Source organism: Giraffa tippelskirchi, chromosome 12 (assembly GCF_054371585.1).
Source record: "Giraffa tippelskirchi isolate mGirTip1 chromosome 12, T2T-mGirTip1v1.2.pri, whole genome shotgun sequence".
NCBI classification, from domain to species: domain Eukaryota; kingdom Metazoa; phylum Chordata; class Mammalia; order Artiodactyla; family Giraffidae; genus Giraffa; species Giraffa tippelskirchi.
In genome coordinates this window covers 16,039,253-16,056,687 of record NC_137286.1, presented here as the reverse complement: position 1 = coordinate 16,056,687, position 17,435 = coordinate 16,039,253, and the positions used below count along the sequence as shown (strand labels likewise).

At 39.0% G+C, this 17,435-nt stretch overlaps 1 long non-coding RNA gene across 2 annotated transcripts in view; it reads right to left on the bottom strand.

Moving 5' to 3' along the window:
• The window catches only part of LOC145529032 (uncharacterized), a 130,273-nt gene that overhangs the window by 78,887 nt on the left and 33,951 nt on the right, over positions 1-17,435 (bottom strand). Inside the window, exon 4 of one of the 2 annotated variants that reach the window (XR_014070856.1) lies at positions 3,266-3,308. The exons of the other annotated variant lie outside the window; for it this stretch is intronic. This is a non-coding gene — a long non-coding RNA (uncharacterized LOC145529032). The remainder of the gene's footprint in view (positions 1-3,265; positions 3,309-17,435) is intronic. 2 annotated transcript variants of the gene reach the window in all.

Here is a 17,435-nt window from a genome sequence, read left to right as displayed (position 1 = left end):
AATCTGTATGCTGATCAAGAAGCAGCAGTTAGAACTAGATGGAACAAGAGACGGGTTCCAAATTGGGAAAGGAGTACGTTAAGGCTGTGTATTGTCACCCTGCTTATTTAACTTATATGCAGAATACATCATGTGAAAAGCCAGGCTGGATGAAGCACAAGCTGGAATCAAGATATTGCTGGGAGAAATATCAATAACCTCAGATATGCAGATGACACCACCCATATGGCAGAAAATGAAGAGGAACTAAAGAGCCTCTTGGTGAAAGTGAAAAAGCTGGCTTAAAACTCAACATTCAAAAAACGAAGATCATGGCATCTGGTCCCATCACTTCCTGGCAAATAGATGGGGAAACAATGGAAACAGTGACAGACTTTATTTTCTTAGGCTCCAAAATCACTGCAGATGGTGACTGCAGCCATGAAATTAAAAGATGTTTGCTCCTTGGAAGAAAAACTATGAACAACCTACACAGCATATTAAAAAGCAGAGACATTACTTTGCCAGCAAAGGTCCATCTAGGCAAAGCTATGGTTTTTCCAGTTGTTATGTATCGATGTGAGAGTTGGACTATAAAGAAAGCTGAATGAGCGATGAAGAATTGATGCTTTTGAACTATGGTGTTGGAGAAGACTTTTGAGAGTCCCTTGTACTGCAAGATCAAACCAGTCAATACTAAAGAAATCAATCCTGAGCATTCATTGGAAAGACTGATGCTGAAGCCAAAATTCCAATACTTTGGCCACTTGATGTGAAGAATTGACTCATTGGAAAAGACCCTGATGCTGGAAAATACCCTGATGCTGGGAAAGACTGAAGGCAGGAGGAGAGGGGCTGACAGAGGATGAGATGGTTGGATGGATCACCGACTCGATGGACATGGGTTTGAGCAAGCTCTAGTAGTTGGTGATGGACAGGGAAGCCTGATGTGCTATAGTCCACGGAGTTGCACAGAGTCAGACACAACTGAGAGACTGAACTTAACTGAGAAACTGACCTTGGGAGCAGTTGTAGCGTAGGCCTTATTCAATTTCATGGAGAGCTCTGGAGCTAAAATATTCCCAGAGTTGTACCTGGCTTGAGATAATGCTGTTAGTGTTTGTATACTCCATAATATCCAGTCATTTGATATAGCCTTCCCCTGGAGAAAGGATACTTCATTAAAAAGAATATGAAAATTAAACATGAAAGGTGGTCAACTTTATTAGTCATAGGGTAAATGCAATTAAACTTACAACATACCAGTACACCCCAGAATAATGCCTAAAATTAAAAAGGCTGACACGCCAAGTGTTGTCAAGGATGCGAAGCAATTAAAAAATCTTAACACTGCAGTCGTGAGAGTAAATTTGTATAAGTTCTTTGAAATATTATTTGGCATATCTGTCCAGTTGAATGAATGTGTTCTGAATGACTCAGTGGTTCTAGTCTAAGATATATACCCAATAGTACTTTTCTCATCTATTTAATGAAAGACATAATAGAATGTTCCCAGCTACACTATTTATAATGACACAAAACTTCAAAGTACCCTAAAACCATTCATCACTTGAATAGATAAGTAGATGCTTTTATATTGATAGAAATGAATAAGCAGCTTAAATGAGAATCAATAATCTACAAATGTGCACAACAATGTAGATGATTCTCACAAACATTATGTTGAAAAAAATAAGTCAAACATAAATGCGTGCATAATGTATAATTCCATTTACATGAAGTGGTAATAAATCTATGTTGTTAGAATGTAGAAAGAAAAATATGAGTACCTTTTAATGATGTGAAAAGATATATAACCTCAATAGTAAGAGTACAGATGAGTCCAAATGACACCATATTGCATCTATAAACTTGTTAAAAATCCCAAAATTTAATAATGGCTTGCCTTACATAGGAAATCTATTGCTGAAGAGACACAAATCAGTACCAACCTTCCAGAGGGAGATTTGCCCATAGAATACAAACATGTTTTGAGTGTTAGCATGTGTGTCACCTATAGAAGCTCCTTAAATGCAAATTCCTGTGTCCCATCTCTGGTGATGTGGATTCAGTAGACCCAGGATGGAGAGTAATAATTACCTTTTCTGACAACATTCCAGGTACTGTTACTGTTGTCTCTTTGCAAGTTACACTTTAAATAATACTGTCTTAGACTCAGTTTCACTTATAAGAATTTATCCTATAGATATGTCCTTGTGAATGATGTTTGCATCAGGGAAAAATTCCTGATGTTGAAACAAATCATACTGTTTCAAATGTTTATTGTTTAAATTGGAAATAAATTCATAATCACAAAGTTTGAAAAATTAAAAATTTGAAAATCTATCAAAAAATACCCTCATACTGATCTGTACAAATATTCAGACCCTAATCCCTCCAGCTCCCCACACAAACCTCAGCAAAGCAAGTAACTGCTGTTCTTCTGTCATGTTTACACACACACACACACATACACTCACACACACATATGTGTGAGTCCTAAGTTGCCTCAGTTGTGTCCAACTCTTTGCAAGCCCATGGACTGTAGCCCACCAGGCTCCCCTGTTCATGGATTTTCTAGGCATGAATACTGGAGTAGGTTTTCATGCCCTTCTCTAGGGGATCTTCCCACATCTCTTATGTCTCCTGCATTGGCAGGCAGGTTCTTTACCACTAGCACCACCTGAGAAGCGCACGTATAATATATGTATGTATGTATGTATGTATGTATGTATGTATGTATGTATGTATGTATGTGTGTGTGTGTGTGTGTATGTATGAAAGCAAATATAAGTATGTCTTCCTCTAACCCCTTTTATTAAATGAATTTATGGATACCATAGAGAGTGATTACTTGGCTTATTTTAAACTTCATGCCTTTGTATTTTCTATTCAAAAATTAAACCTATAGATAGGAGTGATTATTACCACTTTTCTAATTCCCTGTCACTTCAAAATGTACCACCATTTGTCAAAGTCAGCTTACATGCTATGTTACTCAGATGCCAGATATTATTTGTTGCTATTTAGTATGGTGAGGGACAGGGAAGCCACAGGTTGCAAAGAGTCAAACACAACTTGGTGACTGAACAACAACAACAACTACTGGAAAATACATTTTTGAAGCTTATAGTATAGATTTGGTTTCTAGTAAGATTCTTCTTTGGGCTTCCCAGGTGGAGCTAGTAGTAAAGAACCTATCTGCCAATGAAGCATACATGAGAGATGCAGGTTTGATCCCTGGGTCAGAAAGATCCCCTGGAGGAAGGCACTCCAGTACCCTTACCTGGAGAATCCCATTGACAGAGGAGCCTGGTGGACTACAGTCCCTAGGGAAAGAGTTGGACACAACAGAAGTGACTTAGCACACACAGGATTCTTTTTCATTCTAATCAATGAGATCTATTCACAAAAGATTTAGAAAATGGAAAAAGTCATCATTCTCCCAGGCAACTAAGGCAAGAAGATGTGTTTCAGCAAATGGCCTTTGAGAGATTGTATCCAGAATACTAAGGGTTCTACCGAGACCACTGTGGAATTACATGCAAATGAAGCAAGTGGAAACCTTCATGCAAACATTGTTCTGCCATTCCCTGAAAAATTCCTGACTTAAACTTCTCCAGTGTTTTAAAAGTTATTAAGTTATCATGTCCCTATTTTCACCCACCAATTCTAAGTAGCCAAGTAATCTACTTACTCTCAGTGACCTCTGTTTCTTGACTGAGCCCTGAATAATATCGGTAGATACCCAGATCCCTTCTGCATTTGTTTTATAATAATAGAAAGAAGTTTAAATTTCCACTTCAGTGTTCTCCATCATTTGTCTCCCTGTGTTAAATCATTCCTCTAATATAGCATAGTGTGTGTGTGTGTGTGTGTGTGTGTGTGGAAAGGGAGTTAAATGTAGAATGAAATTTTTCATTGTCAAAAGTCATGCAAGAATAACTTACAAAAGGTAATAGAGGGGTTTTTTTTATTCCCTATGATTTCATTACTCTTGCAGGATAAAACTGAGAGCATTTTTACACTAGGTATTGTCAAGCTTTGGATTTGTCACTTATTCAAATCAGACAATAAGAATAACTAGTGGATTTCATGGAAGAATAGAACTTTTTAAGAAAGATAATTTTTTAACCAGACACTCTCGCCATTCGAATAAAATAGACAATAGCTTCATCACATGTGATAGCAGTAAGCTTTTCTAGGAATTGAGATAAACATAGTAGGCTTCCCTGGTAGCTCAGACAGTAAAGCATCTGCCTGCAATGTGGGAGACCCGGGTTGGATCCCTGGGTCAGGAAGATCCCCTGGAGAGGGAAATGGCAACCCACTCCAGTACTCTTGCCTGGAAAATTCCATGGATTGAGGACTGGTAGGCTACAGTCCATGGGGTCACAAAGAGTTGGACATGACTGAGCTACTTCACTTTCACTTTAGTAGTGCCTGGAAAATGATAAATTATTATCCTGAAGTAAAAAGGCTATTAATTATATCATTTATGATTTATGGTACACCTGACCTTATCTAGATAAGTAAGATAAGCTTGGATTAAATTGGCATTGGATACTTATTTCTAAAAACATTATAAACATTTTTATATCCTGTAGTCTTGTAGCGGTCACTGGGAATATGATCCATGCTAATGGAATAATACGCCTAGACAGACAAAATTTCAACCGACACAAATCAGATAAGTATACATAACCATTAAACTACATAGGAATATATGGGAATTTTTGAATTTATATTCACCTAGTAAGTTTAAATCCTAAGCTTTCATTGGAATTCAAATTATATGAGTCCTTCATAACATCATAGCCAAGAGGCCCTTTAGTTCCTTTTCGTTTTCTAGTATATAGGTGGTATCATCTGCACATCAGAGGTTATTAATATTTCTCCCAGCAATCGTGATTCCAGCTTGTGGTTCATGCAACCAGCATTTTGCATGATGTACTCTGCATATAAGTTATATAAGCAGGGTGACAATAAAAGGCCTTGACATACTCCATTCCCAATTTGGAATCAGTCTGTTATTCCATGTCCAGTTCTAACTGTTGCTTCTTGACCTGCATACAGATTTCTCAGGAGGCAGGTAAGGTGGTCTGGTATTCCCATCTCTTGAAGAATTTTCCATAGTTTGTTGTGATCCACAGAGCCAAAGGCTTTGGCATAACCAATGAAGCAGAAATAGATGTTTTTCTGGAATTCATTTGCCTTTTCTCTGATCCAGTGGCTGTTGACAATTTGATCTCTGGTTCCTCTGCCTTTTCTAAATCCAACTTGAACATCTGGAAGCTCACAGTTGAAGTCTGGCTTGGAGAATTTTGAACAATACTTTGCTAGCATGTGAGACGACTGCAATTATGTGGTAGTTTGAACATTCTTTGGCATTGCCTTTCTTTGGGATTGGAATGTAAACTGACCTTTTCCAAGCCTGTGGCCACTGATGAGTTTTTCAGATTTGCTGGCATATTGAGTGTAGCAATTTCACACCATCATCTTCTAGGATTTGAAATAGCTCACCTGGAATTCCATCACCTCTCCTACCTTTGTTCATGGTGACACTTCCTAAGGCCCACTTGACTTCACATTCCAGGATGTCTGGCTCTAGGTGAGTGATCACACCATCATGGTTATTGAAGTTCTTTTTTGTATAGTTCTGTGTATTCTTGCCACCTCTTAATATCTTCTGCTTCCATTAGGTTCATACCATTTTTGTCATTTATTGAGCCCATCTTTGCAAGAAATATTCCCTTGGTATCTCTGATTTTCCTGAAGAGATGTCTAGTCTTTTCCATTCTATTCTTTTCCTCTGTTTGTTTGCATTGATCACTGAGGAAAACTTTCTTATCTCTCCTTGCTATTCTTTGAACTCTGCATTCAAATGAGTATATCTTTCCTTTTCTCCTTTGCCTTTCACTTCTCTTCTTTTCTCAGCTATTTGTAAGACCTCCTCAGACAACCATTTTGCCTTTCTTCTTCCACGGGATGGTCTTGATCACTGCCTCCTGTACAATGTCATGAACCTCTGTCCATAGTTTTTCAGGCACTGTGTCTATCAGACCAATCCCTTGAATCTATTTGTCACTTCCACTGTATAATCATAAGGGATTTGATTTAGGTCATACCTGAATAGTCTCATGGTTTTCCCTACTTTCTTCAATTTATTTCTGAATTTAAGTCATGAATAAGGAGTTCATGATCTGAGCATGCTTAAATGCAAGTAAAAATATCAGTGTCCTGCCACAGGGGCAGGGGTTCTGGATGCAGCACACCTGGGTGTAGTGTAGGCCCTCTTGGAAGAGGTCACCATTAACCCCACCACAGAGCTGCCAGAACTTACCCAGGACGGGGGAAACAGACTCTTGGAGGACACAAACAAACCTTGTGTGCACCAGGACCCAGAAGAAAGGAGCAGTGACCCAACAAGAGACTGACCCAGACTTGCCTGTGAGTGTACAGGAGTCTCAGGCAGAGGCACGGGTTGGCAGTGGCCTGCTGCAGGGTTGGAGGCACTGAGTGTGGCAGTGCATGCACAAGATCTTTTGAAGGAGGTCACCATTATCTTCATTACCTCCACCATAGTTTGCTCTCATGTCAAACAACAGGGAGAGAACACACAGCCGCCCATCAGTAGAAAATTGGATTAAATATTTACTGTGCATGGACCCACCCATCAGAACAAGACCCAGTTTCCCCCACAGTCAGTCTCTCTCATCAGGAAACTTCCAAAGACCTCTTATCCTTATCCATCAGAGGGCAGACAGAATGAAAACCACAATCACAGAAAACTAATCGAACTGATCACATGGACAACAGCCTAATTCAATGAAAAGGCCAGCCACGCCATGTACGGCCACCCAAGACGGATGGGTCATGTTGGAGAGTTCTGACAAAACATGGTCCGCTGGAGAAGGGAATGGCAAATCACTTCAGTATATTTGCCTTGAGAACGCCATGAAAAGTATGAAAAGGCAAAAAGATACGACACTGAAAGATGAACTCCCCAGGTCCATAAGTGTCCAATATGCTACTGGACAGAGTGGAGAAAACTCCAGAAAGAATGAAGAGACAGAGCCAAAGCAAAAACAATGACCAGATATGCATGTGGCTAGTGATGGAAGTAAACTCTGGTGCTGTAAAGAACAATATTGCATAGGAACCTGGAATGTTAGGTCCCTGAATCAAGGTAAATTGGAAGTGGTCAAACAGGAGTTAACAGGAGTAACCATCGACATTTTAGGAATCAGTGAATTAAAATGTACTGGAATGGGTAAATTTAACTCAGCTGACCATTATATCTACTACTGTGGGAAAGAATTACTTAGAAGAAATGGAGTAGCCCTCATAATAAACAAAAGGGTCCAAAATGAAGTTCTTCGGTGCTATCTCAAAAACAACAGAATGATCTCTATTTGTTACCAAGGGAAACCATTCAATATCACAGTAATCCAAGTCTGTGCCCCAAACAGTAATGCTGAAGAAGCTGAAGCTGAACGGTTCTATGAAGACCTAGAACCAAGACCTTTTAGGACTTATTCAAGACCTAGAGGTCTTATTCAAGACCTTCTAGAACTAACACCAAAAAAAAAAAGATGCCGTTTTCATTATAGGGGACTGGAATGCTCAAGTAGGAAGTCAACAGATACCTGGAGTAACAGGCAAATCTGGCCTTGGAGTACAGAATGAAGCAGGGCAAAGGCAAACAGGGTTTTCCCAAGAAAACACACTGATCGTAGCAAACACCCTTTTCCAACAACACAAGAGAAGACTCTACACATGGACATCACCAGATGGTCAATACCAAAATCAGATTGATTATGTTCTGTGCAGCCAAAGATGGAGAAGCTCTATACAGTCAGCAAAAACAAGACCGGGAGCTGACTGTGGCTCAGATCATGAACTCCTTATTGCCAAATTCAGACTTAAATTGAAGAAGGTAGGGAAAACAACTAGACCATTCAGGTATGACCTAAATCAAATCCCTTATGATTATACACTGAAGTGAGAAATAGATTCAAGTGATTAGATCTGATAGACATAGTGCCTGATGAACTATGGGTGGAGGTTTGTAACGTGTTACAGGAGGCGGTGATCAAGACCATCTGCAAGAAGAAAAAATGCAAAAGGCAAAATGGTTGTCTGAGGAAGCCTTACAAATAGTTGAAAAAAAAAAAAGAGAGAGAGAGCTAAAGGCAAAATACAAAAGGAAAGTTATAGCCATCTGAATGCAGAGTTCCAAAGAAAAGCAAGGAGAGATAAGAAAGCCTTGCTCAGTGATCAGTGAAAAGAAATAGAGGAAAACAATAGAATGGGAAAGACTAGAGATTGCTTTAAGAAAATCAGAGATACCAAGGGAATATTTCATGCAAAGATGGGCACACTAGAGGACAGAAATAGTATAGACCTAACAGAAGCAGAAGATATTAAGAAGAGGTGGCAAGAATACACAGAAGAACTATACAAAAAGAACTTCATGAACCAAATAACCATGATGGTGTGATCACTCACCTAGAGCCAGACATCCTGGAATGTGAAGTCAAATGGGTCTTAGGAAGCATCAGTATAAACAAAGCTAGTGGAGGTGATGGAATTCCAGGTGAGCTATTTCAAATCCTAGAAGATGATGCTGTGAAATTGCTGCACTCAATATGCAAGCCAATTTGGAAAACTCATCAGTGGCCACAGGCTTGGAAAAGGTCAGTTTTCATTCCAGTCACAAAGAAGGACAATGCCAAAGAATGTTCAAACTACCACACAATTGCACTCATTTCACATGCTAGCAAAGTATTGTTCACATTTCTCCAAGCCAGGCTTTAACAGTACGAGAACACTGAGCTTCCAGATGTTCAAGTTGGATTTAGAAAAGGCAGAGGAACCAGAGATCAAATTGCCAACATTTGTTGGATTATATAAAAGCAAGAGAATTCCAGAAAAACATACACTTCTGCTTTATTGATTACACCAAAGCCTTTGACTCTGTGGATCACAACAAACATGGAAAATTCTTCAAGAGTTGGGAATACCAGACCACCTTACCTGCCTCCTGAGAAGTCTGTATGGAGGTCAAGAAGCAACAGTTATAACTGGACATGGAACAGACTGGTTCCAAATTGGGAAAGGAGTACGTCAAAGCTGTATATTGTCACCCTGCTTATATAACTTATATGCAGAGTACATCATGTGAAATGCCTGGCTGGGTGAAGCACAAGCTCAAATCAAGGTTGCTGACAGAAATATCAATAACCTCAAATATGCAGATGACACCACCTATATGGCAGAAAGGGAAGAAGAATTAAAGAGCCTCTTGATGAAAATGAAAGAGGAAAATGAAAAAGTTGGCTTAAAACTCAACATTCAGAAAACTAAGATCATGGCATCTGGTCCCATCACTTCATGGCAAATTGATGGGGAAACAATGGAAACATGATTTTTGTTTGGGTGGGGGGGTGGCCAAAATCACTGCAGATGGTGTCTGCAGCCATGAAATTAAAAGATACTTGCTCCTTGGAAGAAAAGCTATGACCAACCTAGACAGCATATTAAAACGCAGAGAATTTACTTTGCTGACAAAGGTCCATCTAGTCAAAGCTATGGTTTTTCCAGTAGTCATGTATGGAGGTGAGGATTGGACTATAAAGAAAGCTGAGCACCAAAGAATTGATGCTTTTGAACTGTGGTGTTGGAGAAGACATTTGAGATTTCCTGGGACTGCAAGGACATCAAACCAGTCCCACCTAGGGGAAATCAGTCGTGAATATTCATTGGAAGGACTGATGCTGAAGCTGAAACTTCAGTACTTTGGCCACCTGATGTGATGAACTGACTCATTGAAAAAGACCCTGATGCTGGGCAAGATTGAAGGCAGGAAGAGAAGGGGATGAGAGCGGATGAGATGGTTGAATGGCACCACTGACTCAATGGACCTGAGTTTGAGTAGGCTCTTGGATTTGGTGATGGACAGGGAGGCCTGGTATGCTATAGTCCATGGGGTCATAAAGAGTTGGACATGACTGACTGACTCAACTGAGCTGAACTGAAATGTAACTAATAGTCCTGAGCAGCCTCCTTTAAGCAATTTTAGTAAATTTTAATAGATCATTTTTAACTGCAATTTGCCTCATTGGTACCAGACTAGTCAAATGTTTAAATATAACTATTTGTCTTTGTCGATCATTATTATTGTCACCATCTCCTAGATTTTTACTTTCAGTTTTATTTAACTTTTATTCAGTTCAGTTCGGTCGCTCAGTCTTCTCTGACTCTTTGCGACCCCATGAACTGCAGCTTGCCAGGCCTCCCTGTCCATCACCAACTCCTGGAGTTTACCCAAACTCATGTCCATTGAGTCGGTGATGCCATCCAACCATCTCATCCTCCGCCGTCCCCTTCTCCTCCTGCCCTCAATCTTTCCCAGCATCAGGGTCTTTTCAAATCAGTCACCTCTTAGCATCAGGTGGCAAAATATTGGAGTTTCAGCTTCAACATCAGTCCTTCCAATGAACACCCAGGACTGATCTCCTTTAGGATGGACTTTTATTTCTGTAGTTCTATTTTTCACTTTCTTTTCCCTTCATGTCCTTATTTTCTGATAATTGATTTTTCCTTATTCTTATAAAAATTTTATTTAGGTTTATAAAATTTTCAGCCTTTGTTTCTTTTTGAGTTACTTTTAGGTTTATTGCATCCGACTTGAGATCACTTTCTTTTCTTCCGTTAAAAAAAATAATTATCAAGTTTTTCTGTTTCCTCCCAGTAGAATATATTTTCCTTTTGAACATATTTTTGACCAACTTCTGTAATATGATTTCAGAACTTGTACTAAAATTTATTTACTTAAGCCTCATGGTAACATTGTAAACTATCCCTGGAACAACAAAATGAATAAATAAAAATTTTTGTGTCCTTTGTAACATATATATATATATACGTATATACATATATATATATATACATATATATATGTGTGTATATATGTATATATATATATAAATATAGCTAAACTGAGTCCCAGTCTGCCAAGTTTAACAAATTACCCACCTTATTATTATTTTTTTAACTGATAAGTGGGCCTCAGTTCACATCATTTCATGGAAAATAGAAGGGGAAAGGTGGAAGCAATGAAAGATTTTATTTTCTTAGACTCCAGAATCACTGCAGATGGTGACTGAAGCCATGATATTAAAATGTTTGCTCCTTGGAAGGAAAGCTATGACAAATCTAGACAGCGTATTAAAAAACAGAGATAGCATCACTTTGCTGATAAGGGTCTGGTCTGTATAGTCAAAGCTGTGGTTTTTCCAGTAGTCATGTACAGATGTGAGACATGGGTCAGAAAGAAGGCTGAGTGCTGATAAATTGATGCTTTTGAATTGGGATGCTGGAGAACTCTAGCGATTCCCTTGGACAGCATGGAGATCGATCCAGTCAATCCTAAAGGAAATCAACTCTGAATATTCATTGAAAGGACTGATGCTGAAACTGAAATTCCAATATTTGGTCACCTGATGTTAAGAGCTGACTCATTGGAAAAGACCCTGATGCTGAGAAGGATTGAAGGCAAAAGTAGAAGGGGCAGCAGAACTTGAGATGGTTAGAAAGTATCACTGACTCAATGGACATGAACTTGAGCAAACTTCAGGAGATAGTGAAGGACAGGGTAGCATGGAGTGCCCACTCCCTGGAGTCACAAAGAGTGGGACATACCTTAGCAATGGAACAACAACAAAGGCCTGGGTTCAATCAGATTTTATAGAACTCTGACCTTGTTAGGATTTCTTACCAGCAGTTTACAAAAGGCAATTCATTGAGACCAACTTAAAGGATATAATTTGAAGAGATAGTAACAAATTGCTACTTAAGAGTAACGTATTATTCCCAACTTGCTTTAGAAAAATTCTCTTAATCATGCACATTAGTGAATGTTAGAGGCATTCCTTCTGAATTTATTCATCATTCAGCTGTTTGTTCACCCAGTTATTACAATAGTGGTGCCCCTCACCACTTGCAAACAAGTTTGGCCTGTCTTTAAATGATTCTGTGTTCCTTCTTTCCATTTTTCAGGTACTTTCCCATTACATTGTTCTGTACTTCATCTAGTATAGTACATGCCACTGTTTCAGGTTTTTTTTTTTTTTTCCTTCCTGTTAAGCTTAATGTCTTATGAGTTCAGGGTACAAATTAATTACAGTTCTTTGAAAGTATAATTTTTAGGGTAGGTAAAATAAAATAGTGAATAGGCATCAAAGATTTTTTTTCGAACTCATTAATGTGAGAACCTATGAGGAGGTTTAAGTAGTTCAGTGAGCATTTGAGAAACTGAGTGTTTATTTGTGCTGTTAAAAATGCTGGAATTAGCTTAGATATAAAGCAAGCTAATATAAATTAAACCATAAGCATTGTGCTTGTCTTTTCAACTGGACAAAAATCTTCAAGTTGGCATCTGACTTCTTGGGGAGTGGGCCTTAATAAATACAAATATTAGGTAAAAGATTTATCACCTAAAGGATTGAAAATCTCTCTGGGTAGGCATATTAGGCAGAGGTACTGTATGACATTCAAAAGACACACAACCACCTTTGTCCATATGTCTAGGTATTTGATAATTTTTTTGTAATCTGTCCCCTTACCAGATTCTAAACCAATTGAAAAAAAATTCAGTAATAGGGAACAAACTAGCTTTATTAAGTGAAGCCAGTAATAATCCTATTCCTGTCTGACTCTGCCTCAAAATACTTAAAGTCAGTCACAGCAGCCAAAGCAGGAGAGTTTTATTGGTAAAACTGTCAATCACTGAAATATTTTATCAGACCTTCAAACAAATAAGCTGACTTGTCATAGTTTCATGGATACTGAGAGAAGACACAAGACTCCTTGGTCAAAGAAGAAGGACAGTTTATAACCCACAGCAGTAGTACTACCCAGGGTAGCATAATGTTGATTCTTCTAGCTCCTCTTCCCACAAAGCATTTGAAAGATCAGGTAACTCCTGAACATGTAATAGGTTTTATTATAGGAGAAGAAATTTGAACTTGGAAAACTAAATTATATATGTGAGCTCCAGACGGTGAGGCCTGCTGTGATGATGTTGACACTGAGGGGGACAAATGCGTGGAGCTCGAGATGCAGCAGATCCGCAGAGGCCTCATTGACAAGTGAGCAGTGCTCATCCCTCACTCAGACCAGTGGAAATCAAGACTTTCTGTTTCTAGTTTGCTGATCTGTTAATGAGAAGCACTAGGTCAAGAGAATGGAGAGATGGAGAAGAGATGTTGAAATATTATAGGTCAGAGCATGATAAAATATAATCATTGGGGTTATCTATTCTACTGGACAAAAATCTACAGATCACATCTAACTTTATGGAGAATGAATCCAAGTTAGTAGTAAACAGTAAGCAAAACAGAGATACCTCTCCCAGACTATTAAAATGTCTTTGATCCTTCTGACAAACCACGTATTCTTTGCCCTTTCCTTAAAGCTTACACGAGTTCTCTTTTAAAATTTCTTACCTCCACACTGAAAAGGATCTGTTGTAACCTCACAAGGCAGATCCCAACCCTTCTGCTACATTAGAACCCAAACCCATGCCCCTGACATTTGGGCCAAAAATCAGAGCTAATTCCTCAATCTACCCTACCTTTTTTAAAATTATTCCTGTTATAACTTTGTTGTGCTCTAGTATTATGGAGAAATGCCATTAAGAAATATGATGAGGAAAGGTTTTTTTTTGTCTCTAAAAGAGTTTCATTTTCTTTAAACCTTTACTAAAACCAAGAAGCTTTTTGGCTCAAAGGTTAAATAGTATATACAATAATATTGAAATTTAAAAATAGAAGCATTTAATCAAGTGGCTTGTAGTGATAGAATTTTGAATTCAAGAATATCTATTAGAGTTTTATTGGTATAAACTGTCAATCACTGAAATATTTTATCAGACCTTCAAACAAATAAGTTGACTTGTCATAGTTTCATGGGTACTGACAGAAGACACAAGACTCCTTGGTCAAAGAAGGACAGTTTATAACCCACAGCAACAGTACTACCCAGGGTAGCATAACGTTGATTCTTCTAGCTCCTCTTCCCACAAAACATTTGAAAGATCAGGTAACTCCTGAACATGTAATAGATTTTATTATAGGAGAGGAAATTTGAACTTGGAAAAATAAAATATATATGTGTGTGTGTATATATATATATGTATGTATATATATATATATAATAATAGTAATGATTTTTTTATCACAATTATGTTACGGTATGTATATGAATCGGTTCAGTTCAGTTCAGTCACTCAGTAGTGTCCAAAACTTTGCGACCCCATGGACTGTACCATGCCAGGCTTCCCTGTCTATCACCAACTCCTGGAGCTTGCTCAAACTCATGCTCATTGAGTCGGTGATACCATCCAACCACCTCATCCTCTGTCATCGCCTTTTTCTCCTTCCTTCGATTTTTCCCAGCATCAGGATGTTTTATAATGAGTCAGTCCTTTGCATTAGGTGGCCAAAGTATTGGAACTTCAGCTTCAGCGTCAGTCTTTCCAATGAATATTCAGGACTGACTTCCCTTAGGATTGACTGGTTGGATCTCCTTGCAGTCCAAGGGACTCTCAAGAGTCTTCTCCAACACCAGAGTTCAAAAGCATCAATTCTTCGACAGACCTTTACCGGCAAAGTAATGTCTCTGCTTTTTAATAAGCTGTCTAGGTTAGTCATAGTATTTCTTTCAAGAAACAAGTGTCTTTTAATTTCATGGCTACGGTCACCATCTGCAGTGATTTTGGAGCCCAAGGAAACAGTCTGTCACTTTTTCCATTGTTTCCCCATCTATTTGCCATGAAGTGATGGGACCGGATGCCATGATCTTAGTTTTCTGAATGTTGAGTTTTAGCCAACTTTTTCATTCTCCTCTTTCACTTTCTGCCGTAAAGGTGGTATCATCTGCATATCTGAGGTTATTCATATTTCTCCCAGCAATCTTGATTCCAGCTTGTGCTTCATCTAGCCCAGCATTTTGCATGATGTACTCTGCATGTAAGATAAATAAGCAGGGTGACAATATACAGCCTTGACATACTCCTTCCCCAATTTGGAACCAGTCTGTTGTTCCATGTCCAGTTCTAACTATTGCTTTTTGGCCTGCATACAGATTTCTCAGGAGGCAGGTCAGGTGGTTCGTTATTTCCATCTCTTGAAGAATTTTCCACAGTTTGTTATGATCCACAGAATCAAAGGCTTTGGCGTAATCAATAAAGCAGAAGTAGATGTTTTTCTGGAACTCTCTTGTTTTTTCGATGATTCAACAGATGTTGGAAATTTGATATCTGGTTCTGCCTTTTCAAAATCCAGCTCAAACATCTGGAATTTCAGGGTTCACGTACTGTTGAAGCCTGGCTTGGAGAATTTTAAACAATACTTTACTAGTGTGTGAGCTGAGTGCAACTGTGTGGTAGTTTGAACATTCTTTGCAATTGCCTTTCTTGGGGATTGGAATGAAAACTGACCTTTTCCAAGCCTGTGGCCACTGCTCAGTTTTCCAAATTTTCTGCCATGCTGAGTGCAGTAATTTCACAGCATCATCTTCTAGAATTTGAAATAGCTCGCCTGGAATTCCATCACCTCCACTAGCTTTGTTTGTACTGATGCTTCGTAAAGCCCAATTGACTTTGCACTCTAGGATGTCTGGCTCTAGGTGGGGGATCACACCATCATGGTTATCTGTGTCATGAAGTTCTTTTTTGTATAGTTCTTCTGTGTATTCTTGCCACCTCTTCTTATGTTTTCTGCTTCGGTTAGGTTCATACTATTTATGTCCTTCACTGTGCCCATCTTTGCATGAAATATTTCCTTGGTATCTCTAATTTTCTTAAAGAGATCTAGTCTTTCCCATTCTGTTGTTTTCCTCTTATTTCTTTGCACTGATCACTGAGGAAGGCTTTCTTATCTCTTCTTGGTATTCTTTGGAAGTCTGCATTCAGATGGATATATCTTTCTTTTTTTCCTTTGTGTTTCACTTCTCTTCTTTTTTCAGCTATTTATAAGGCCTCCTCAGACAAATTTTGCCTTTTTACATTTTTTCCCCCTTAAGAGGTTTTTGATCACTGCCTCCTTTACAATATTATGAACCTCCATCCATAGTTCATCAGGCACTCTGTCTATCAGATCTAATCCCTTGAATCAGGTAGAGCTGGCTTTCCCAGTGACAGCAGACACTGACTTGTCCACCAAGATGAAGCTGAGGACAATTCTTTCATCTAAAATAATCCTTGCCAGTTTGTTGAGGCTTACTTGATTGCCTTGCAGGGCAGAGGTCATATCAGTGTAACTTTAGCTGTCAGGAGCCAATTTTATATCACAGTTTCTAATTAGATGACTCCATTCATATGAATAACTGCCCACAGGTTTTATATAAATAAATTATTTGTCCTTCCAGGAAGCTTTTGTAAATAAGTAAAGGTAGCTTACTCTCTCAATTTGAAGAAAACACCAGAGTCTTCTGAGGTTTGCATGATCTACCAGTGGTGTTTCTATAAACATTTGCATTTCTCTTAATATTGCTCCTAAAGTGCCAGACCTACATTGGAGAGTGGGTGTTAGTTGCTCAGTTGTGTGCAACCCTTTGCGATGCCATGGACTGTAGCCTGCCAGGCTCCTCTGTCCATGGGACTCTCCAGGCAAGTATACTGGAGTGGGCTGCCATTTCCTCCTCCATGAGATCTTTCTGACCCAGGGATTGAACCCAGGTCTCCTTGTTGCAGGCAAACACTTAACCATCTGAGCCACCAGGGAAGCCTTATATTTGGGAGGGAGTCAGGTTAATGCCTAGCTTCAGAACAATAATTACAGTCTAGGGTGCAAATCCCAGGAAAGAAAATACTGCTTTTAAGCGTTGGAGCCTCCCAAATAGGACTTGCCTCAGTCTGTAGTAAGGTTGGCAGTGTCCTCAGTGAACCAGCCCACTTTCCTACATGTAAAGTGAAAATGAAAGTTGTGCCTGACTGTTTGCTATCCCATGGACTGTATAGCCCACTAGGCTCCTCTGTTCATGAAATTCTCCAGGCAAGAATACTGGAATGAGTTGCCATTCCCTTCTCCAGAGGATCTTCCCGACCCAGGGATTGAACCCAGATCTTCTACATTGCAGGCAGATCCTTTATCATCTGAGCCACCAGGGAAGCCCTCCTACATGTAAAACTTCCAAATACTCTTCTAAAAATGCAAACAACACTAATATACTCACTGTCCAATCTCTCCCTGATGTTTGGAGTGTTGCTATCCTTTCAGTGCTGCAAATTGGAGTTTCCCATTCTGGTAGCTAAAACTTTACTGCTTTTTCAACCATACCCTATTTACACAGATTTTTTTTTTCATCCAGAAGCCTTATATGTTTGTGAGACAAGGGCACTCTAAATAAAATTTACAATAAGATATGTCTACCACCTTGGTCTGTAAGAG